This window comes from Gossypium arboreum, chromosome 1 (assembly GCF_025698485.1).
Source record: "Gossypium arboreum isolate Shixiya-1 chromosome 1, ASM2569848v2, whole genome shotgun sequence".
NCBI classification, from domain to species: domain Eukaryota; kingdom Viridiplantae; phylum Streptophyta; class Magnoliopsida; order Malvales; family Malvaceae; genus Gossypium; species Gossypium arboreum.
Window position 1 is genome coordinate 107715701 of NC_069070.1, and position 27104 is coordinate 107742804.

A 27104-nucleotide genomic window follows, 5' to 3' on the forward strand; every position below is an offset into this window, starting at 1 on the left:
ATGGCCGAATGTATGTATATATATACAATGTCAACTATAACATCTTTTAAACACCTAATTTCATCTCATGAACATTTAATCAAATTTTCCTAATCTAGCATATATTTTCACATCTATTTGTAACATCATGTAAATTCACATATAACTACAATTAACCAAGCTCTTCATCCAATCATGCTCTCATGTTCGGTCATCCATATCTATACTAGCCATAACAAAATAATTTCTAAGTTTTAACACAAGTACAACACTTTAGTACCATGGTCGAACACTTCATGCCTCATCACCACAAACATCAAAACACCAACCGCATCATTCCTATCACCGAGACTATGGTTCGCACCTTAGCTTCCCACATTCTTCTCATAACCCCTCATAGTTCATTCGGCCACCCATCATTCAACCAATAAAATTTCCTAGCAAACCCCTATGGCCAAGCACACACACACACACACTTACATCTCAACTCACAATACCCAAAAAAAATCACATACTATCTAAACTATCTTAAACAATCAAAGAGTTCCCCCCCTTTTTCCATAGCCTAATGTTCCTTTCCCCCAACATTATTCAACATTTTTGCATGGCTAAACAAGAACCATGATCGTTCACTCACAACAAGTAAACATCTTACAAGTTAACACAATGTACTAACCTCCTTAAGGCTTCAAGTGACCGAAATTCTCCCCTCCTTCCTTCCTTCTAGCCGGCCAAGTTCAACAAAGAGAGAACTCTCTTTTCCTCCCCTTTCTCTCCCTCACCACGGCAATGGCCAAGGTAAGGATGAACATTCCCCCTTTTTCTTTTCTTATTTTATTCCCCTTTTCTTTTTAATTCCTTTCTTTATTTTAGCTTGTCTCCCATTACCCAATTTCTCATTATAAAATCTAAGGCAAACAAATACATTGCCCATCCTCAATCTATCTTGGCCGGCCACCATAAGGAAATTTGGCAATTTGACATGCAAATCCAAGCATTTTCTAATATGTATCAATAGGCCACTTTAACATTAGCCTAGCACATTTCTCAATTTCCTCACATAAGTCCTTTCTAATAAATTTCACCTACAAATGACGAAATTAAGGCACTAAATTTTCACATATGTATATTCATGCACAATAAACATAGAAAATAGTAATTAATTAATTTTGTGTCTCGGTTTTGTGGTCCCGAAACCACATCCCGACTAGGGTCAATTTTGGGATGTCACACAAAGTGCTGAAACCCTAGCTTGCATTCTTTCTTCTTTCTGTTTTCTAATTTTCGGCCAAAGATGAACATAATGGCCTATTTTTAAGTTTTATTTTATTAAACATACATTAATACATGTTTTACCAATTTACCCTTGCTTTATAACATTAATAATTCATAAAATCATGTCTAACTTTGTCCATGCATTATTCCAAAGGTCTATTTGCAACCTAAGGACCTCACAGTTATAAAGACATGGCAATTTGGCACTTTAGCATCTATCATACAGCTTTTTTACGCGATTAAGTCCTTTTTGCAAATTAAGCACACAAACAGTTAAATTTTCACACGAGATTTTCACAAATGTCAATTCACTTATAAAAGGCACAAAAAAATATTATAAAATATTTTTCTGACTAGGATATGTGGTCCCAAAACCACTATTCTGACTAGGGTCAAAACCGGACTGTTACAACTATAATGACAAAAGAACGAATAATACAAAAGATGGAGATAAAAACTAAACCCTGGAACCCGAAAACAAAGAATCATCAAAACGTAAACATAAAATTCTCCAAAAGTGTTATGAGTTCTAATATTTTAATGGGTGTATTTTCTAAGGTTGTAAAAGAGCCTATTTATAGGTTAAATTCGTAGGTTAAATAATAATAAAATAATCTAGACAAATTACAGTTCGACTGAAACAAATAACTAAAGTTTAATTAGGAGATTATCTCTCAAATTTGACTAAAATATTAGGCATACTCAACAACTCTCCACCTTGACTCGTATTTTCACAACGTCATCTTTGTCAAAGCCCGCCAAGGGCTTATCTTGAGCTATGTGGGGAATTAACTAAATCGAATTTGTGGTTAGAAGCTGGAAGACTTCTAGCCTTTCAACTTGTGCATTGTCAAATCAAAATTAATCTGAGTTTGATTTTACGAACATTGTAATACCTATATCTCATTTTTGTTATTGAGAATAGGATATTAGTTGTTACTAGTGAAGTTGGAACAATTAATCACGATTTATATTCAATAAACATTTCAAATCTATAATTACAAGTAATATTCAATATGAAAGAGTATCCCTTAGTTTTGGGCCCTAAATCGAGCTTTTGAAGCTCTAAAAATAAGTTATGAGCATTCAGGGATCAACTCAGAACAAAATAGAACTTTTAGAGAGAAATTAAAAATTTTGAAGTCAAGGGTCACACGGCCGTGTGACAGAGCTCAGCCCGTGCGGCTCCAAACACGATCGTGTGGCTATCCTGCACGCCCATGTGCGTGGATCGATTAACTCTCTGATTTGGACCACATGGCCGTGTCATAGGCCGTGTGCCAGCCCATGTACACTTGAAGTCGCAGACAGTATGTTTGCCCATGTGAAAACTGCACCTATACTGATTTTAAACACACTATAGGCACACGCCTGTGTGATAGCCCGTGTCCTAGGACGTGTGTGCCCAAAAATGACCAATTTTAGGCTTTATTTTCACTCATTTGATTAGGTACTTAAATGCAACAAAAGTGTAACTTTACGACCATCATTCACCTTCAATAATTCCCAAATACAACAAGAAACTCAACCTAAACATCGAATCAATGTGCCCTAATTGACACCTCAATACATTTCATCCCATTTCTTTTTTAATTTGTGCAAACACAAGCACAATATATATAAACCAAAACAACCAATTCATTACATGCTTTGAGTTATAACATTAACATAACACACTATACTTTGCTCATCAACTCAATTTAGGTAATAAGTAGATTTCTCACAAGTCATACAAAACATAACACAAGCATAGGTATATTGCACAAACTAGTCATACAAAACATAACACAAGCATAGGTATATTGCACAAACTAAATACCAACTTACTAAACAAAAGGATCCTATTACATGCCACATAAACCAAACCGAGATCAAAATTTACTAAGGTGTCTCGGATAGTGTGATTCCTTGTGTCGATTCGATTTCCCAAGCCTTCAAAATGTAATCTACAAAATGAATCAATTATAGACAAGCTTGAAAGGAGCCTAGTAAGTTCATATAACAAATCAATGAGTTAGTTCAGTTACATATATAAAACAACTTCCAGTATATTCGATGAGTATGGCTCGAAAGCGCATATGATTTAGTGGTTTTGATAGGTATGGCTCTTAGGCTCATACAATTCAATAGTTTCGAGCTCATATGATTCAATAGTTTTGATAAGTATTCAACATTAGTTTAACAATCAAAATTATAAGGAATAAAGAAGTATAAATAAACACATGAACTTACAAGACTAATTCGTAGAGGTAGTAGTGTGTAGAAACTACTTTACAATTTTTACCTTTTCGCGATCGTCAGCTCGTTCCTGATATGAAATAACAGTTTCATTTAATTAACTACATAAATAGTAAAAATTCAATCATTTATGCAATGAAGTAATTTTTGGGCATTTACATAATTGCCCATCAACCTTTCATTTTCACTCAATTTAGTCATTAAGCCCTAATAATGCAATTTAACCATTTTTCTTTAAATTCCATTTCAACTAAACGTTTCATGGTATTCTAACAGTTCTTATCCACTATTATTTCACAAGAATACAAACAATTTTATCACTTTATCGATTTAGTCCTTAAATGTTAAAATCACTAAAAATTACTTTACAAAATAGTCCACCCAAATAATAAAATTTCATAATCCTTTATAAACTTCAAGAAATAATTCAAGTCAACGATGGAAACATTTATAACGTTTAACAGTTTCACAAATTAGTCCTAGAAATAGCTAGATTAAGCTAATACGAGTTCAAAAACATAAAAATTACTAAAAACGAGCTTAGTTTCACTTACCAAGCTAAGCTTTAAACTTCAACAATGGAACCCTAGGTTTTCTTTATGTTTTCCGTGGAAAAGAATGAAGAAGAAGATGAAATATCATCTTTTATTTCTTAATTTATTTAACTTATATATTAGGGTTAATTTGTAAATATTAGGACTTTTTACATTAAGCCTAATTATGCTTTTATTAATCTTAATTAAAATTTTCCTCATACGGATGGTAACATTTATATCCTTTAGTTTACATTTATTGGTTCAATTGCCTAATGAATCCTCTAATTTCTTCAAATTTTAACAAAACAAATCTCAATTTCAATTTAACCACTAACTAAATAGGACTTCATGAACAAATAACCCAGAAGTTCTTAAATCACTCAAGCCCACCATCGCTTGGACTTTTTGTCCTAGGTCAAATCACAATTTTAGTTCTTTTATTATTTTAGACTTATGAAATTAACCTTTAACTCTTTTGCAATTTAGTCCTTTTAATTAATTAACTATCCAAACGTAAAAATTTCACAACCAAATTTTAATACGATACTAATGACCTTATAAATATTAAATATTAAATATTTAAGGGCTACACGTTAGAGTCATGGTTTCGAAACCACTATTGCCGATGCCATTGAAAATAGGGCTGTTACAAACATAATGCCTTAACTTTTCAAAACCTGTATCTAAAAGAGAACCTCTCTTCAATGAAATGGTCATACCTTTTTCCCTTCTACAAACAAGTTGCCTCCGCTCCAAACGAGTTGACTTCGATTTCGTAACGGACAAGGGACGTCCAGTTTTATTGGTCACTATAGAACCTTTTAGAATATAAAGACTGTCGGTCATTTTACATTTTAACAAAATGAGAGCCCCACGAGACTCTTTAATGTTATTCAACTCAGTGTTGATTCTGCACCCTTTCGAGTCTAAAATATTCAAGGAGAAGATATTCTTTTGTAAATCAGGTACATACATTACATCTGAGAGTGTCCTAATCATCACATCGTGTATCCTAATTTTAACAGTACCAATATCGATTACCTTACTGGATGAATCATTTCTTATGCGCGCAACTCCACCTCAACCGAATTGTATGTAAACAATCATTTTTTGTTGGGACACATGTGGAAAGAATATCCTTAATCTAGGATCCACTCAGACGTAAGCTTAGAGCTATCGCTCATTGACACTAACAAGAAATCATTACCGCTTTCGTTGGCTAAATCAACACTAGCTACATCTTCCTCATTACTCTTAGCAACCTTTTTATTTTGTAGTTTATAACAATCTACTTTGGTGTGACCTAACTTTTTACAATAACGACAGCTTTTGTCTTGCTTCTTTGATGCAACCAAACTGGAAACTTGCCTATCTACCTTGCTATTCGAACCAAACTCATTGTTGAGTTTGTCTTTACTCAACAAATGACCCTTCACACCCTCGAACAAGAGTTTGTCTCTGTCATAAATCAATGTCTCTTTGAAAGACTTGTATGAAAAGGATGAAGAGCACAATAATATCATAGCTTGATCTTCATCATCAATCTTAACCTCAACATTCTTTAAGTTATTCAAAAGAGTATAAATTGACTAATGTGATCTCTAAGAAGCTCACATTCATTCATGCAAAATGTAAATAGATGTTGTTTCAACACTAAACGGTTAGCTAAAGACTTAGTATCATAAAGAGTTTCTAACCTTTTCTACAAGTCGGATGAGATTTTCTCAATCAATACCTCCTACAATACCATATTCACGAGGCACAACTGGATTGCAAACAGAACCTTTTCATCAAGCTCTTCCCACTCTGTTTGATCTACATTCTCAAAATTTTCCTGGTAACGACCTTTTTTAGGCCAGCCTAAACTAGAATTTTCATCATCCGAACTTGCCACAAATTGAAATTTGTGAAATCATCGAACTTCTCAATGTCAAACCTTTTTTCTGCCATCTTTGAATGGTTGACCTGCAGAAATTGAACTAGCTTTGATACCACTTGTTAGGGATCAATCCAATTAAGCAACAAACAAGTAAAAAATAGCGAAAGAAATTGAACACACAAATTTAATGTGGACAAACCCCTCCAAAGAAGATAAAAAACCACGAGCACTCATAGTTTTACTATAATGAAAAAAGAACAAAGAGTACAAAATATAGAGATAAAAACTAAACCTCGAAACCCGAAAATAAAGAACCCTCAAAATGTAAACAAATATGAGTTTTAATATTTTAATGGGTGTATTTTCTTAGGTTGTAAAATAGCCTATTTATAGGTTAAATTTGTAAGTCAAATAATAATAAAATAATCTAGAATAATTAGAGTTCGACTGAAATAAATAAATAAAATTTAACTGTGAGGTTATCTCTCAAATTTAACTAGAATATGAGGCATGCTTAACACATACAATGTGAAATCACATGTTTTGGTGTCAAATAAAATGTCATATAAACGAGGAGTTACCACCCTTAAAAGCATTAAGGGAAGATCCATTCAGAATGTAACACCCCAAACCCGGCCAGACGTTATGGCCGGATCCGACATGCCACATCGAAGCGTTCAAAACATTTTATATTGTTGATCTAGAAAAACCTACTTAGTGTTTTAAAAGATAATTTCATTATAGGTTAAAGTGAATGGAAGCTGTGCACCAGGTAGGAAACCGGAAAAGAGGAGGTGAGTCTATCGGACTACTTAAGTACCAAGCTCCCTTCGGATCCAATCCTAGACATGCACACCGCCATTGCCATACCTTAACGTCATGTATCTTTCTAGGAAACCGATTTGATTAAGTCATTTTTAGGAAAAGTGATTAATTTTGGAAAATACTTTCATTGCGGAAGCTTTGCTTGTTGTCGTGTTATTTTGAAATCAATTGTTGTTTTTTTTTCTTTTTTGAAAACGCGCCCTAAAGCTATCCAATTTCAACAGTTAAAATAAGTAATACCTATCTTAGTAATACATATTAAAACCATCAAAAATAATTAAGCGGCCTTATTACATTTAAAAACCCAAACCTCAATGTAAATAATAGGATGCCCAATTCACCAGAAGAAAACCAAACATTCAGAACGGGTGGCCACTCCGAATTCCCTCACAGCTCCAAGCCCACTATGGTTGGGGATTTCCTGCGCAGATGAAAATAAAAGGGGTGAGTTTGGGGAAACTCAGTGTGTAAGGAAAACCCATTCAAAGCCCAAGTCAGCTCAAGCCTATTGGGCCTAAGCCCATTCAGTAATGCATGGTCTTGGACGAGCCCTTTTCAAATTACAATAAACTGGGCCTTAGACCCTTATTCAGATAACAGTATGGCCCATAGGCCCATTTCAAAATACATGCAACATCAATAACATATGCAAGCCCATTTGGGGAGACTACTCAACCCACCAACCACTACACTCCACCCATACCAACCCTACACTCCATGTGGGGAATAGCTCAACCCACACAGCCCAACACTCTGATTTTGACCTTCTTTGCTCGATTAACGATAAATTGAGGCAAAGCCTCTAGTACGTGGACAAGCCACTTTCAGTAGTTCCTCCATCAATATCCCAATCCCATGCATCAGATAATAACAACATGGCATGCAGTAAATAACAACGGTCAAACATGCATTTAAGTCAATTTAACCCTAGGGGTATTTCGGTAATTTATCTCTTAGGGGTAAAACTGTAAATTTTTCACTTTTAAAGGTATTTCAGTAATTTATCTATTTTAGGGCTTTTCATGCATATTCCTACCTTTCACGTACTACAGAATCACGTACCGAGGGTTCTTACCAAATTGGGCTCGTTGGCCCATCATTCCAATTTTGGCCCATTAAGCCCAAAAATATCGAGAGCACAGAAATCATGCACTTTACAGTCCAAACATTGCAGCTTACCAAAAACATTAATCGATTTACCTCACGAGCATTCGCACACTCGCAAATCTACAAAATACCGGTTTTCGGCATTTCGGATTTTTGACTTTTGCCTATCTAGACTAAGAAAGAGGGTGTTAGTTACACACCTATTTGCGACGATATCCTGACGAGATCCACACATGAACTGCCTACAATTGGATTACTAACACATTAATCTAACTATTCAAATACGAACTACGTATTAACCCCTTATAATATTCGGCCAACCACACCTACAGATCATAGTAAGCTAATAAGAAAACAATAAGCAACTCATTAACAAATTTTTGTCAATGTTTACCACATAATCATAATTTCACTGCAAGCTGTCTTCCTGAGTAACAGTCACTATATTATTTATAACTGGAGCTATGAAAATTCAAATCAAGTGCCGTTAATTTTCCCTGAAAATAGACTCATATATCTTCTATCCATAAAATTTTCAGAATTTTTGGTATGGCCAATCAATACCAGATTTTCTTAAAATTTCTCATATTTCACTGTTTGACTAATATGACCACTCTTCATTACGAATCAAATTTCTCATTGTACAGAATTCAAAATATGTTCTCGTTTATTTCATTTGAAACTAGACTCAATAAGCTTTAATTACATAATTTGTTCAGCTTCTAATTCGTTTCCCACAGTTTATGGTGATTTTCCAAAGTAACATTATTACTGCTGTCCCAAGCAGATTTATTACCAAATTCACTCTTCCACACATAACTTGCATGCATGTTATTTAAACATGTATATCACCAATCAATCATCACATATCTATGATTTTACTTAAGTATAATCTCCTTTTCATCATTTTAAAGCACAACATGTTAGCCGATTTTTCCCTTTAGCATCTAAGGCACATGCATGTTCATTTGTTTGGCTCAACTTCACCTATCTTCCATTTGTCATCAAAAGAACATGAAACAACAACCATTTCCTTCATTTTAATTCATGACCAAATGCTCATAGCACAACTAAAAACCAAAATATGCTTCAAGAGTTAAGGTAGAATCAAGAAGAACTCATGAACCTCAAAATAAAAGCAAACTACCATGAACTTACCTTCAATTTTTCTTCCCCAAGTGACCGAACATTCAAGAGCTTTCTCCTCTCCTTTCTCTTCTCTAACTTTAGGCTATGATGAACAAAGATGGACAAAACTTTGTTCTTTTCACCCTTTTTTTTTAATAAAATTTCATATTTCATCTATTTAATTCTTTAATACAAAAGACATGAAATTCCCATCTTGGAACATTTACCTAAACCATTATCATGGAACATTTACCTAACCCATTATCATGGAATATTTACCTAATCCATTATCATGGAACATTTACCTAACCCATTATCAATTTGTACCATGAATTATGGATATCAAGTGCTCATATTGTCTACAACAACATGATGGCTGGCCACTTCATGTAAAATGGGAGGTTTGTCATGCAAATCCTCCTATTTTGCACTCCTATTTATTTGGCCACTTCAATTTAGCCTATAGCAGTTTCAAACATTTTCACATAGGTTCTATTTCATAATTTCACCCATTTTTCTTATGGAACAAAAATTAACTAAAATTGTCGGGTTCTATCTTAAGCTTGGGCCTTCTAGAGGCCCACTAACATAATTAAACCTATGCCAACATTCACAGAATTCCCGAAAATTGGGGCGTTACAACTCTACCCTCCTTAAAGAAATTTCGTCCTCGAAATTTACCTGATCCAACTAGTTGAGGGTATTGTTGATGCATAGTCTCTTCTGATTCCCAAGTAGCTTCTTCCCTTCCATGATTACGCCAAAGTACTTTCACTAACGGGACAGATTTCCTTCTGAGAACCTTAACATCTCGAGCCAATATTTGCATAGGCTCCTCCTCAAAGGTCAAATCAGTCTGAACTTCAATTTCTGCAACTGGCAGGACATGAGCAGGGTCGGAACGATAACGCCTTAACATGGAGACGTGAAAAACATCGTGAATCCTGTCTAACTCTGAAGGCAATTCCAACTAATAAGCCACTGGGCCTACTTGCTTCAAAACCCGATAAGGCCCAATGAACTGCGGACTCAACTTGCCCTTCTTACCAAACCTTAATATCTTCTTCCAATGAGAAACCTTTAAGAAGACCATATCACCTACTGAGTACTCAATCTCCTTACGCTTCAAATCTGCATACGACTTTTTCCTATCAGATGCTTCTCTTAATCGGTCCCTAATTATTCTGACCTTATCCTCAGTATCAGCTACCAACTCTGGTCCAAGAACTTGTCGCTCTCCTAGTTCGGTCCAACAACTAGGTGTACGACACATTCGTCCATCTGATGCTTCATACGGTGCCATTCCAATACTACTTTGGTAGCTGTTATTATGCAAATTCTGCCAACGGCAAGTAATCCTCCCAACTACCTCGAAAGTCAATCACGCATCCCCTCAACATGTCCTCCAGAATCTGAATAACCCTCTCTGACTGACCATCAGTTTGGGGATGGAAAGCCGTACTAAAGTTCAATCGCGTCCCCAACGCCTCATGCAACTTTTTCCAAAATCGAGATGTGAATCTGGAATCCCGATCATAAATAATTGAAACTGGGACTCCATGAAGTTGTACAATCTCTGCCACATACAGCTTGGCTAGCTTTTGAAGCGAAAAGTCAGTACGTACAGGTATGAAATGGGCTGATTTGGTCAACCTATCCACAATCACCCACACCGAGTCTTTCTTTGATGGTGTCAAAGGCAAACCACTCACAAAGTCCATGGTTACCCTCTCCCACTTCCAAATTGGTATCTTTACCGGCTGTAACTGTAACACCCCGTACCCGAGTCCGTTACCGGAATCGACACAAGGTGCACACAGACTTAACTATTTTCACAGTCCATTTAGAAATTTCCAGACTAGCTGGTCACTGTGTCACTGTCGCCTTAAAAATCATATCTTGAGTTTCAAAGCTCAAAAATTTGTTTCGTAATTTTTCCCTGAAACTAGACTCATATGTCCATCTACAGATTTTTTTCCAGAATTTTTTGTTGGGCCAATTAATACAGTTTATTAGTTAAAGTCTCCCCTAATCCAGGGCTCGACTACTCTGACCTTCACGCATTACGAATTAGTTATCTCCCTGTACAGGGCTTCAATACTGATGCCATTTGTTTCTATAGAAACTACACTCAGAGAGGAATCTATACATATATGGCATGACTCCTAATTATCTCTGGTTAATTTAAAATGAATTTCCAAAGTCGGAACAGGGGATCCAGAAACCGTTCTGGCCCTGTTTCACAAGAACTTAAATATCTCTTAACATATAACTCATATGGCCGTTTTGTTTCTTCCATATGAAAGTAGATTCATCAAGGTTCATTTGAATAATTTATTCACTATTTAATACCATTCCTACTATTTTTAGTGATTTTTCACATCCACATCACTGCTGCTGTCAGCATCTGCCTTTAAGGTAGGCTTTACCTATTTCATGATTTCCATGATTCAATTGGCCCTTTTTGCATACATAGCACAAAGTGTGATCATGATTAACCATTCCAATGGCTAATCGTTTCAAAACCATTCCATACCTCATAATGATCAACATACAAACGATTATAGTACTATGCTAAAAACGTATATAAGCCATTTTCGCATGGCTATCCAAGTTTACACAAAACCGAAAGGTACATGACCTTCAACAAAAGGGTAGTCCTATACATGCCATTTCAAAGTTCAACCAAAATTGTACCAAAATGGGGCTTTGATAGTGTGGGAGACTTCGACTTCCAAAAATCCGAGTCGATAGGTGACGAGCCAAAATCTATAAACAAAGAAACAGAGAAAGCGGAATAAGCAATTTAGGCTTAGTAAGTTTGAGCAAGAAATTCAGCACAACAAAAGCATAGCATTCATAAAGCTAACGGATAATTTCATATGCACAAATTCTCAATATCCTACTCATTTCACATTCCAACCCCTATGTTCATACATAAGGGATCATCTTAGCCAAATACCGGAAACTCATTACTCGACTGAGTGAATATTATTCGAAGGAAATCAACTAATTCAAGCACATACGAACATACCTCATTGCTGGAATTTTTCAAGTGTATTAACTGAAAATTTTACAGCAAGATCGCTCATTCTCGAATCACGTACCTTCAGAATTTAACCGGATATAACGACTCGCTCAAATGCCTTCGGGACGAAGCCCGGTTATAGTGACTCGCACGAATGCCTTCGGGACTTAACCCGGGTTTAGTAACTTGCACAAATGCCTTGGGCTTAGCCCGATTTATTAACTTCGCACGAATGCCTTGGATCCTAGTCCGGGTATAGTCACTTAGCACAAAGCCTTGGGACTTAGCCGGACATCATTCAATAACCGAGCACAATTATCAATAAATTATGACACATTCAGTATTTCAATTTCATTAGCAAAACTCAAACACAAGGCACTTTTCACACTTGCAATTTAAACGATAGCCACACACAAAGAGCATGATTTTAATTTGCTTTAAACATGATCTAATCGATTCGAATTTAAGCTCTATTACTCAAGAACTTACCTAGGATGTCGTCGAGCGATTTCAATGGCTATTCGACCACTTTTTCCTTCCCTTTGTCGGATCTAGTTCCCTTTGCTCTTGAGCTTAATTTAACAAATAAATCGATTTAATCATTTGAGCATCGAAGAGGAATACAAGGTACTTAGCCAATATATATACTCATTAGGCATCAAAGTCGCATGTGTACGAAATCATGAATCGAACTCAACACATTATTTAATATTCCTCTTAGCAATTTTCTAAGCCAAGAATAGGCATCAATATGCTTGCCTCTAACCGAATGCATGCACACCAATTTCCCCTCATGTGGCGAATATGCATGTCCATGTTGAGGCCAATTATACACTTAATACCACAGAAACAGCATACATTTTACTAACTAATCGTAGCTCAATACACATCTCTCATTTACTTCATAACGAAACATCATCACAAGCAAATATACACCTTGAAATAGTATATATGTCATACCAATACATCATGTACAAACATATATACATATATATATGCTAGAGCCGAATCTCAAGTTGATTGTAACTAAACATGAACATAATTTCAAAACACAAATCTTACTTTCCATGCAATGAGCATAAATCACACTTTTGGATGTACCATGGCGAATACATCACAACACCATAATTTTGGTCATGATTAAACAAAGAACTTAATGTCTTACTCAAAATACTAAAAAGAAAGTCCAAGAGCCATCAATCCACCATCACATATATCATTAGCAAGCTTCATATTTAACATGCAATGGCATTAACACAAAATCCACCTTGGCCAAATACCATCCCCATGATATAACAAAGGTTTGAACCATGGGCTAACAAGAGCATCAAGCTATCAACTAAAACATGCATGAATCTCATGGCACAACCTCAAACATACCTTAATCTTGATGCAAGTATAGCCAAACCTCTTCCTAATCCTCTTCCAAACCAAGCATGAAGCAAAATTCCTCCTTCCCTCTAGTATTTTCGGTCAAGAGAGAATGAAAAATGGATGAACAAATTTTTTCTTTTCTCTTCCTCAATACACAGCAATGGGGCATGCATGAGACCATTTTTTCATTTCCATTTCTTTATTACCCATGCTCATTAATTTATTTTTTTCACCCATGATTCACCAACAAAACATGTCTATGACATGTTTTGCCCATATTCTTTGTCATGGCCGGCCATCACTTGTAAAAGAGGGTATTTGACATGCAAGGCCATTGTTTTGCATGCATGCTTTAATTACTCATCACACATTCCCCCATCATACTTTCAAAGTTTTCTACTAAGTCCTTTCTAGTGAAATTCACATTTATAACTCTAAATTAAAGCATCAAAAATGTCACACATGAGTTAACACATATTATAGGCATCAAAATAAATATCAAATTATTTTTATGCCTCGGTTTTTCTGGTCCCGAAACCACATTCCGACTAGGGTCGTTTTAAGGCTGTCACAACTCTCCCCCACTTAAGAAATTTTTGTCCCCGAAAATCTTACCGGTAAATAGATTTGGGTATCGCTCTTTCATAGAGTTCTCGGGTTCCCAAGTAGCTTCTTCTATTCCGTGTTTGAGCCATAATACTTTCACTAGCGGAACCCTTTTGTTTCGCAACTCTTTTACTTCACGAGCTAGGATACGAATCGGTTCTTCTTCATAACTCATATCGGCTTGAATTTCAACCTCTGATGGACTAATTACGTGCAATGGATCAGATCTATAGCGTCGAAGCATTGAAACATGGAAGACGTTGTGAATCTTTTCGAGTTCGGGGCAAAATCAAGCGATACGCGAATCGGGCCAACTCGTTCGGAGATTTAAATGCGCCCAATGAATCTCGGCTCAACTTGCCCTTACGGCCGAATCTGAGTATCTTTTTCCAAGGCGAAACTTTAAGAAACACTTTATCTCCCACGATACTCAATGTCCTTTCGTTTCAAATCGCGACGATTTACGATGATCGTGGCGCCTTCAGACTTTCACGGATTACCTTTACTTTCTGTTCAGTATCTTTAATCAAATCCACTCCGAAAATTTTGTTTTCACCGAGCTCGATCCAAAACAATGGTGTACGGCATTTACGCCCATACAAAGCCTCGTAAGGCGCCATCTTAATACTTGATTGAAAGCTATTGTTGTAAGCTAATTCAATCAAAGGTAGATACCGTTCCCATGAACCACTGAATTCGAGGATGCAACATCTTAACATATCCTCAAGTATCTGAATTATCCGCTCGGATGGACCATCGGTTTGAGGGTGAAAGGCGGTGCTGAAATGTAACTTGGTACCCAAAGCTTCTTGCAATTTCTTCCAAAATCGCGAGGTGAACCTCGGATCTCTATCCGGCACAACAGAAATCGGTACCCCGTGTAATTTTACAATCTGAGGAACGTACAATTCAGCTAGTTTATCCAATGAAAAATCCATACACACAGGGATAAAGTGAGCTGACTTAGTCAGTCTATCAACAACAACCCAAATCGCATCCTTCTTACTTGCTGACAATGGCAGTCCGGACACAAAGTCCATTGTGACTCGATCCCATTTCCACTCGGGTATCGTAATCGGTGAAGTAATCTCAAGGCACTTGATGTTCCGCTTTCACTTTTGACATATTAAACATCTCGAAACAAAGTCGGAGATGTCTCGTTTCATACCATGCCACCAAAACCGACGTTTCAAATCGTTGTACATCTTCGTACTCCCCGGGTGGATTGCCATTCGGCTACAATGGGCTTCGTTCAGAATTATCGAAATAAGTTCCGAATTCTTTGGAACACACAGACGGCTTCTGAACCTCAAACAATCGTCATCATCAATTTGAAACTCCGATTCCTTGTTCGGAACACACTCAGCCCGTTTTGCAACCAACTCATCGTCAACTTTCTGAGCTTCACGAATTTGATGAGTCATTAATGGTTTGGCCTTTAATTCGGCTACTAACACATTGTCGGGTAGAATGGATAAGTGTACATTCATCGCTCGTAAAGCAAACCGTGATTTTCGACTTAAGGCGTCTGCAACCACATTAGCCTTTCCCGGGTGATAATCAATGACAAGCTCATAATCTTTTAACAACTCGAGCCAACGTCTTTGTCGCAGATTTAAGTCTCTTTGAGTCATCAAATATTTGAGACTTTTGTGATTCGAATACACATGGCACTTCTCACCAAATAAGTAATATCGCCATATCTTTAAAGGCGAATCGATGGCGACCAATTCGAGATCATGGGTCGGATAATTTTTCTCATGTGGCTTTAATTGTCTCGGCGATAGGCCACAACTCGACCTTCTTGCATCAATACGCAACCCTAACCCAAGTAGGGATGCGTCACTATAGATGACAAACTCTTTGCCGATTCGGGCTGCACTAATCTGGAGCTTCCGTCAAATGAGTTTTCAATTGATCGAAACTTTTTGACACTTTTCCGTCCATTCGAACTTGACATCTTTACAAGCGGTTTCGTCATGGGTGTGGCTATCATCGAGAATCCTTTTACAAACCGTCGGTAGTAACCTAAGCAAGTCCCAAAAAGCTCGAACCTCGTAATGTTTCTGAGGCTTTTAGTTAAGTATGGCTGAAATTTTGCTCGAATCGACTCGAATACCGATCTGAGATACCACATGACCCAAGAAGCTAACCTCTCTTAACCGAACTCATACTTGCTGAACTTAGCATATAACCGCTTATCCGTAAAATTTGCAACACTAATCTCGGTGCTCGCATGTTCGGTCTCATCTCTTGAATAGACCAAGATGTCGTCAATGAACACAACTACGAACCGATCCAAATACGGTCGAAGATCCGATTCATCAAATCCATAAATACCGCAGGGCATTAGTGAGCCCAAGCGGCATCACTAAGAACTCGTAGTGACCATATCTCGTTCAAGGCGTTTGGGTATATCTGAATCTCGAATTCATGGCGATAATAGCCCGATCTCAAATCTATTTTGAGAACACCGAGGCTCCTTCAGTTGATCGAACAAATCATCGATCTGTGATAACGAATATTTGTTCTTTATTGTCACCTTATTAAGGCGGCGATAGTCGATGCACAACCTCATGGTTCCGTCTTTCTTTTCACAAACAACACTGGTGCACCCCAAGGTGAAAAACTCGAGGCGAGCAAAACCTCTATCCACCAACTCTTGCAACTGAGCTTTCAACTCCTTTAGTTTCGTTGGTGCCATACGATACGGAGCTATCGAAATCGGTGTGGTCCCAGGTACAAGCTCAATACCAAACTCTATCTCCCGAGCAGGTGGCAAACCCGGTAATTCTTCGGGAAAAACATCCGGGTAATCACAAACCACCGACACAGATTTGGGTTTTATTTCTAACTCCTTATCATCAAGTACATATGCAAGGTATGCTTCGCACCCCTTTCTTACATATTTTTGGGCCAACATTGATGATATTACAGCTGGCAACCCCTTTAAGTCCGTAGACTCAACTAGGATCATCTCGTTATTTGCGCACCTCAAATCAATAGTCTTGCTTTTGCAATTCACAACCGCATCATGCACGGTCAACCAATCCAACCCAAGAATAACATCAAATTCATCGAACGGCAAAAGCATCAAGTCCGCGGAAAACAGAACCTCAATTACTAGGGACATTTCTTACACACTTTGTCGACAAAGACGTAACGACCCAAGGATTTGACACCCAAATTACAAACTCATGAGACTCAATAGGTAAAGTCTTCTTTGGATGCTAAGGTTTCGCATATATAAGAATGAGTAGAACCAGGGTCAATCAAAGCAATCACATTAGTATCAAAAAGAGTGAAAGTACCGGTAATAACATCTGGAGAGGAAGTATCCTCGCGTGCGCGTATAGCATAAGCCCTAGCAGGAGCGCGAGCCTCGGATCTGGTCGTAACATCTCTAGATCCTCTCTGACCACCACTAGCATTGCCCGTATTTCTAGACGGTCTACCTCGAGTAGTGGTAGCACCCGATTTCCCACTCGATCTACATTCTGCTCGAGACAACCTCGGGCAATCTTTAATGAAGTGGTCAAGCGATCCGCACTTGTAACGAGGCGGTCATGGAATCTACAACTTCGAATGCCATTTGCCACAACATCGGCACTCCGTTCTCTCTCGACGATCATTTCCACCATGGCGATCGAAGTGACTCGTGTGGTCACAGGGGTCGATCGCGATCTCATCTAGAAAAGCCCAAGTGTCTCTAGACCGCCTAAGCCATCTCTAAATTTCTTTGATGATCGTGGGAAGGGCTTCCCAAGACCTCTTCTGAAACTCCCTTGCTCCCACTTCACTTTTCTTTTCTCCATACTGAGCTCCTCGGCTTTGCACGCTCGCTCGACAAGAGCCACAAACTCTCGGATTTCCAAAATGCCAACATACAGCTTTATATCATCATTCAGTCCATCTTCGAAGCGTTTACACATCACAGCTTCTGAAGAAATGCATTCCCGCGCGTACCGGCTGAGCCTCACAAATTTTCGTTCATAGTCGGTAACCGACATGGAACCTTGTTTAAGTTCGAGAAATTCCTTCCGTTTTTGATCCATAAATCTCTGACTGATATACTTTTTCCGAAACTCAGTTTGGAAAAACTCCCAAGTTACTTGCTCTCGGTGCTGTAAGTCGAGTACACCATCAATAGTAGGCGAATCACGTAGCAAGGAGATAGTACACTTTAGGCATTCATCGGTGTACAAGTTAGCTCATCGAAATGCGGATAGTGTTGTCCAACCAAAATTCAGCTTGCTCGGCATCGTCGCTATCCGTAGCTTTAAATTCAGTAGCCCCATGTTTTCGGATTACATCAAGCTGGGGCTTATTCGACCTTATTTGGTCGATTCTCGGAGGCATTGTAGGTGCGGGGTTGTATGAGTCGGGAATGGAGGTTGTGGAGCAGCCGTATTAGTTCGAATGTATTGGTTGAACCAATCATTTATCACGCTATAAAAGGCTTGCCTAGCCTCATCATTCGGATTGCTAGCAATAGGTTGAGAGTCCACCGGCGCTGTCCCTTGTGCGGGAGCAGGCGCCACACTCTTCACATCATCAGCTATCGCTCGGTTGGGATCGGGATCCATTACAATAAATAAACACAAATTCAAATGTCAGAAATCACCACACTATCAATTTATCACAAAATGGCATGTATAGCTAGACCCAAACGTATTACGGTAGTCCTAGAATTGACTAAACCGTAGCTCTGATACCAATAAAATTGTAACACCCCGTACCCGAGTCCGTTACCGGAATCGGACACAACGTGCACACAGACTTAACTATTTTCACAGTCCATTTAGAAATTTCTAGACTAGCTGGTCACTGTGTCACTGTCTCCTTAAAAATCATATCTTGAGTTTCAAAGCTCAAAAATTTGTTTCGTAATTTTTCCCTGAAACTAGACTCATATGTTCATCTACAGATTTTTTTCTAGAATTTTTGGTCGGGCCAATTAGTACAGTTTATTAGTTAAGGTCTCCCCTAATCCAGGGTTTGACTACTCTGACCTTCACGCATTACGAATTAGATATCTCCCTGTACAGGGATTCAATACTGATGCCGTTTGTTTCTATAGAAACTAGACTCAGAGAGGAATCTATACATATATGGCATGACTCCTAATTATCTCTGGTTAATTTAAAATGAATTTCCAAATTCGAAACAGGGGATCCAGAAACAGTTCTGGCCCTGTTTCACGAGAACTTAAATATCTCTTAACATATAACTCATATGACCGTTTCGTTTCTTCCATATGAAAGTAGATTCATCAAGGTCCATTTTCATAATTTATTCACTATTTAATACTATTCCTACTATTTTTAGTGATTTTTCACATCCACATCACTGCTGCTGTCAGCATCTGCCTTTAAGGTAGGCTTTACCTATTTCATGATTTCCATGATTCAATTGGCCCTTTTTGCATACATAGCACAAAGTGTGATCATGATTAACCATTCCAATGGCTAATCGTTTCAAAACCATTCCATACCTCATAATGATCAACATACAAACGATTATAGTACTATGCTAAAAACGTATATAAGCCATTTTCGCATGGCTATCCAAGTTTACACAAAACCGAAAGGTACATGACCTTCAACAAAAGGGTAGTCCTATACATGCCATTTCAAAGTTCAACCAAAATTGTACCAAAATGGGGGCTTTGATGGTGTGGGAGACTTCGACTTCCAAAAATCCCGAGTCCGATAGCTGACGAGCCAAAATCTATAAACAAAGAAACAGAGAAAACGGAATAAGCAATTTATGCTTAGTAAGTTTGAGCAAGAAATTCTAGCACAACAAAAGCATAGCATTCATAAAGCTAACGGATAGTTTCATATGCACAAATTCTCAATATCCTACTCATTTCACATTCCAACCCCTATGTTCATACATAAGGGATCATCTTAGCCAAATACCGGAAACTCATTACTCGACTGAGCGAATATTATTCGAAGGAAATCAACTAATTCAAACACATACGAACATACCTCATTGCTGGAATTTTTCAAGCGTATTAACTGAAAATTTTACAGCAAGATCGCTCATTCTTGAATCACGTACCTTCGGAATTTAACCGGATATAACGACTCGCTCAAATTCCTTCGGGACGAAGCCCGGTTATAGTGACTCGCACGAATGCCTTCGGACTTAACCCGGGTTTAGTAACTTGCACAAATGCCTTGGGCTTAGCCCGATTTATTAACTCGCATACGAATGCCTTCGGATCCTAGTCCGGATATAGTCACTTAGCACAAAGCCTTGGGACTTAGCAGGACATCATTCAATAACCGAGCACAATTATCAATAAATTATGACACATTCAGTATTTCATTTTCATTAGCAAAACTCAAACACAAGGCACTTTTCACACTTGCAATTTCGACTCGATAGCCACACACAAAGAGCATGATTTTAATTTGCTTTAAACATGATCTAATCGATTCGAATTTAAGCTCTATTACTCAAGAACTTACCTAGGATGTCGTTGAACGATTTCAATGGCTATTCGACCACTTTTTCCTTCCCTTTGTCGGATCTAGTTCCTTTGCTCTTGAGCTTAATTTAACAAATAAATCGATTTAATCATTGAGCATCGAAGAGGAATACAAGGTACTTAGCCAATATATATACTCATTAGGCATCAAAGTCGCATGTGTACGAAATCATGAATCGAACTCAACACATTAGTTAATATTCCTCTTAGCCGAATTTTCTAAGCCAAGAATAGGCATCAATATGCTTGCCTCTAACCGAATGCATGCACACCAATTTCCCCTCATGTGGCCGAATATGCATGTCCATGTTGAGGCCAATTATACACTTAATACCACACAGAAACAGCATACATTTTACTAACTAATCGTAGCTCAATACACATCTCTCATTTACTTCATAACCGAAACATCATCACAAGCAAATATACACCTTGAAATAGTATATATGTCATACCAATACATCATGTACAAACATATATACATATATATATGCTAGAGCCGAATCTCAAGTTGATTGTAACTAAACATGAACATAATTTCAAAACACAAATCTTACTTTCCATGCAATGAGCATAAATCACACTTTTGGATGTACCATGGCCGAATACATCACAACACCATAATTTTGGTCATGATTAAACAAAGAACTTAATGTCTTACTCAAAAATACTAAAAAGAAAGTCCAAGAGCCATCAATCCACCATCACATATATCATTAGCAAGCTTCATATTTAACATGCAATGGCATTAACACAAAATCCACCTTGGCCAAATACCATCCCCATGATATAACAAAGGTTTGAACCATGGGCTAACAAGAGCATCAAGCTATCAACTAAAAACATGCATGAATCTCATGGCACAACCTCAAACATACCTTAATCTTGATGCAAGTATAGCCAAACCTCTTCCTAATCCTCTTCCAAACCAAGCATGAAGCAAAATTCCTCCTTCCCTCTAGTATTTTCGGTCAAGAGAGAATGAAAAATGGATGAACAAATTTTTTTCTTTTCTCTTCCTCAATACACGGCAATGGGCCATGCATGAGACCATTTTTTTCTTTTTCCATTTCTTTATTACCCATGCTCATTAATTTATTTTTTTTCACCCATGATTCACCAACAAAACATGTCTATGACATGTTTTGCCCATATTTCTTTGTCATGGTCGGCCATCACTTGTAAAAAGAGGGGTATTTGACATGCAAGGCCATTGTTTTGCATGCATGCTTTAATTACTCATCACACATTCCCCCATCATACTTTCAAAGTTTTCTATTAGGTCCTTTCTAGTGAAATTCACATTTATAACTCTAAATTAAAGCATCAAAATGTCACACATGAGTTAACATATTATAGGCATCAAAATAAATATCAAATTATTTTTATGCCTCGGTTTTCTGGTCCCGAAACCATATTCCGACTAGGGTCGTTTTAAAGGCATCACAAGAATGACTTGAAGGTAATTGATGCTCGGCTTTCACTTGTTGGCATGTCGACATTTTCCTACAAACTCGTTACTTCTCGCTAAGTCCGTGCCACCAGTACAATTCTCGCAAGTCGTGATACAACTTATTCCTCCGGGATGCATGGCACATAGTCCCCATGAGCTTCCTTCAATATTGTGCGCCTTAAATCGAGTCCTCGAACACAAATTCTTCCTCGGAAACACAGAACTCCATCACCATTTAAACCGAACTCAGAAGTTTCCCTTTCCTTCACTTGTTGAAAACGAGCAACCAAAGACTCATCTTCCAACTGCTTTTCCTTAATCTGGTCCACCCATGTAAGCCTTACTTGCAATTCACCAACAAAGCGCCATCATCGACAGACTCAAACGAGCAAACATTGCTCTCGGATCGAATCTGATTCTACGACTTAAAGCATCGGCTACCACATTAGCCTTGCCTGGGTGACACTCGATCGAACAGTCATAATCCTTAAGCAACTCAATCCATCTCCTTTGCTTAAGGTCCTGCTCCTTCTGAGTCAACAAATACTTTAGACTCTTGTGGTCTGTGTATAAAATACACCTCTCCCCGTACAAGTAATGTCTCCAAATCTTAAGTGCAAATATCACTACCGCCAACTCCAAATCATGAGTAAGATAGTTCCCTTCTTGAGGTTTAAGTTGTCGTGATACGTATGCAACCACCTTACCCTCCTGCATTAACACGCAGCCCAAGCCTACATGTGATGTGTCACTGTACACAGTAAAATCCTTCCCAGACTCTGGCTGAATTAACACAGGTGCTTCAGTCAGAACTTTCTTCAACTTCTCAAAAGCCTCCTGCTGGGTCTCAGTCCATACAAACAGTACCCATTTCCTTATGAGTTTTGTCAGAGGTGCTGCCATCATAGAAAAACCTTCCACAAACCTTCTGTAGTATCCTACCAACCCTAGGAAGCTTCGAATTTTCGACACCGTCCTAGGTGGCTTCCACTCCAAAATTGCTTCAATATTTCGAGGGTCCACCTTAATCCCTTCGGCAGAGACCACATGTCCTAAGAAGGTTATCTCCCTCAACCAAAATTCACACTTGTTGAACTTCGCAAAGAGTTCCTTCTCCCTTAACACTCGCAGCACTATACGGAGATGCTCATCATGTTTCGCTTCAGTTTCAGAATATACCAGGATATCGTTAATAAAGACGACTACGAACTGATCTAAAAATGGTTATAACACACGATTCATCATATCCATAAACGCTGCAGGAGCGTTCGTCAGTCCAAATGGCATAACCAGAAACTTGTAATGACCATACCGAGTCCTGAATGCTGTCTTATGGATATCTGCCTGCTTGACCCTTAACTGATGATATCCAGATCGAAGGTCAATCTTGGAAAATACAGAAGCTCCTCTAAGCTGGTCGAATAGATCGTCAATCCTTGGCAGTGGATACTTATTCTTAATCGTCAGTTTGTTCAACTAGCGATAATCAATGCACATCCGCATCGTACCATCCTTCTTTTTCACGAATAGCACCGGTGCTCCCCATGGAGACACGCTTGGCCTAATGAAGCCTCTATCCAACAACTCTTGAATTTGTGCCTTTAGCTCTACCAACTCCTTCAGTGCCATTCTATACGGTGCGATAGACACTGGTACCGTTCCAGGCAACAAATCTATTCCAAACTCAACTTCTCGGTTCGGAGGCAATCTTGGAAGCTCCTCCGAAAAAACATCTTGGAACTCCTTTACGGTCCTAACCTTATCCACTGTCAGTCCCTCCTCTTCTGACTGACTTACAAATGCCAAATAGGCCTCACAACCTTTCCGATCCACTTTTTGGCTCTTAAAGCCGACACCACATTGGACAAATAATCCCTTTGCTCACCTATCACTATAACCTCCTCATCCTTTATGGTCCTTAACACCATTCGTTTAGTAGCACAATCCAGGGTCGCCTTATGCTTAACAAGCCAGTCCATTCCCAAAATGAGATCAAACTCTCTAAAAGGTAACTGCATCAGATCTCCAGGGAAAATCCTACCTTGAGTTTCTAAGGGTACATCCCTATACAGTTTGTCTACCCTAACCGAGTAACCCAAAGGACTTAGTACAGATACCTCACTCACAATCTCCTCAAAGCAGTCCAAGTTGTCCATAATCCGTTCTGTGGCGTCCAACCAATATTCCGCCACATTCGGGGCTATACCAGACACGCCCCTAAAGATCTTTGCTCCGTTAGCCCGAAGTCGTTCAGAAATAGATCCCCGAACTCCATTGCCCATACTTGCCTCGGTAACCCTTTCCAGAACACGAAGGATTTCCTGTGACAGGGCATCATCCTCGGCACCGCGGTCATGAGACTCTACCTCTGTTGCCGGTGGTACCGGTGCATCCACCGCTGGCATATGTCCCGAAGACGAAGATCTCGCTCGAGCACTTCCTCGGCTTCGTCCACGGCCTCTTGTACTCATATCGTATTATCTTAATTATGAATTTTTATGCATCAATTAATATTCCAGTGTTTATTACAGATGTTTTATGAATCGATGATGAGTTCGAGTTTGTTTTCGCAGAATTGAAGTCTAGCTACAGTTTCAGTCTCTTATCAGATTTTTCTATGGTTTCAGTATCATCCTATCTAGAGTATCCTAGCAGGATTTCAGTACAGACAGATAAGTCAGAAAAATATTCAGAAGAGTTCAGAGTAATACTCACAGACTTGAGCCGGAGATTCGGAATGCCACCTTCTAAAGATTTAAATTTTGAAAATCGAGTTTTTCGCATTCTTTATAAAATTTTTGCTTTCGAAAATCTTTGTTTTTGTAAACCCATTCCACAGCCGAGTTGTTGCAACCTAGGCTCTGATACCACTAAATGTAACACCCAAAACCCGGCCCAGACGTTATGGCCGGATCCGACATGCCATATCGAAGCGTTCAAAACATTTTATATTGTTGATCCAGAAAAACCTACTTAGTGTTTTAAAAGATAATTTCATTATAGGTTAAAGTGAATGGAAGCTGTGCACCAAGTAGGAAACCGGAAAAGAGGAGGTGAGTCTATCGGACTACTTAAGTACCAAGCTCCTTCCGGATCCAATCCTAGACATGCACACCGCCATTGCCACACCTTAACGTCATGTATATTTCTAGGAAACCGCTTTGATTAAGTCATTTTTAGGAAAAGTGATTAATTTTGGAAAATACTTTCATTGCGGAAGCTTTGCTTGTTGTCGTGTTATTTTGAAATCAATTGTTGTTTTTTTTTTCTTTTTTGAAAACGCGCCCTAAAGCTATCCAATTTCAACAGTTAAAATAAGTAATACCTATCTTAGTAATACATATTCAAACCATCAAAAATAATTAAGTGGCCTTATTACATTTAAAAACCCAAACCTCAACGTAAATAATAGGATGTCCAGTTCACGAAGAAAACCAAACTTTCGAGCGGTGGCCACTCAATTCCCTCACGACTCCAAGCCCACTATGGTTGGGGATTTCTGCGTGGATGAAAATAAAAGGGGTGAGTTTGGGGAAACTCAGTGTGTAAGGAAAACCCATTCAAAGCCCAAGTCAGCTCAAGCCTATTGGGCCTAAGCCCATTCAGGTAACAGTGGTGCTCGACCAGAGCCCTTTTCAGATTACAATAAACTGGGCCTTAGCTTCTTATTCAGATAACAGTATGGCCCATATGCCCATTTCAAAATACATGCAACATCAATAACATATGCAAGCCCATTTGGGGAGACTTCTCAACCCACCAACCACTACACTCCACCCGTACCAACCCTACACTCCATGTGGGGAATAGCTCAACCCACACAGCCCAACACTCCACAGTTGCAGCCTTGCTGCTCAGTTAATAGTAAATTGAGGCAAAGCCTCCAGTACGTGACAAGCCATTTTCAATACTTCCTCCATCAATATCCCAATCCCATGCATCAGATAATAACAACATGACATGCAGTAAATAACAACAGTCAAACATGCATTTAAGTTAATTTAACCCTAGGGGTATTTCAGTATTTTATCTCCTAGGGGTAAAACTGTAAATTTTCCACTTTTAAAGGTATTTCAGTAATTTATCTATTTTAGGGTTTTTCATGCATATTCCTACCTTTCACGTACTACAGAATCACGTACCGAGGGTTCTTACTGAATTGGGCTCGTTGGCCCATCATTCTAATTTTGGCCCATTAAGCCCAAAAATATCGAGGGCACAGAAATCATGCACTTTACAGTCCAAACATTGCAGCTTACCAAAAACATTAATCGATTTACCTCACGAGCATTCGCACACTCGCAAATCTACAAAATACCGATTTTCAGCGTTTCAGATTTTCGACTTTTGCCGATCTAGACTAAGAAAGAGGGTGTTAGTTACACACCTGTTTGCGACGATATGCTGACGAGATCCACACACGAACTGCCTACAATTGGATTACTAACACATTAATCTAACTATTCAAATACGAACTACGTATTAACCCCTTACAATATTCGGCCAACCACACCTACAGATCATAGTAAGCTTATAAGAAAACAATAAGCAACTCATTAACAAATTTTTGTCAATGTTTACCACATAATCATAATTTCACTGCAAGCTGTCTTCCTGAGCAACAGTCACTAAATTATTTATAACTGGAGCTACGAAACTCCAAATCAAGTGCCGTTAATTTTTCCTGAAAATAGACTCATATATATTCTATCCATAAAATTTTCAGAATTTTTGGTATGGCCAATCAATACCAGATTTTTCTTAAAGTTTCCCATGTTTCACTGTTTGACTAATCTGACCACTCTTCATTACGAATCAAATTTCTCATTGTACGAAATTCAAAATATGTTCTCGTTTATTTCATTTGAATCTAGACTCAACAAGCTTTAATTACATAATTTATTCAGCTTCTAATTCATCTCCCACAATTTATGGTGATTTTCCAAAGTCACATTATTGCTGCTATCCCAAGCAGATTTATTACCAAATTCACTCTTTCACACATAACTTGTATGCATGTTATTTAAACATGTATATCACCAATCAATCATCACATATCTATGATTTTACTTAAGTATAATCTCCTTTTCATCATTTTAAAGCACAACATGTTAGCCGATTTTTCCCTTTAGCATCTAAGGCACATGCATGTTCATTTGTTTGGCTCAACTTCA

General features: G+C 38.2%; 1 long non-coding RNA gene across 1 annotated transcript in view; it reads right to left on the bottom strand.

Moving 5' to 3' along the window:
- Positions 1 to 6906: 6906 nt before the first annotated feature.
- LOC128294092 (uncharacterized) overlaps positions 6907 to 27104 on the bottom strand; it is a 90840-nt gene continuing 70642 nt past the window's right edge. The window contains exons 2-3 of the long non-coding RNA XR_008284332.1: positions 8040 to 8081; positions 6907 to 7153 (exon numbers count right to left, since the gene is read on the bottom strand). This is a non-coding gene — a long non-coding RNA (uncharacterized LOC128294092). The remainder of the gene's footprint in view (positions 7154 to 8039; positions 8082 to 27104) is intronic.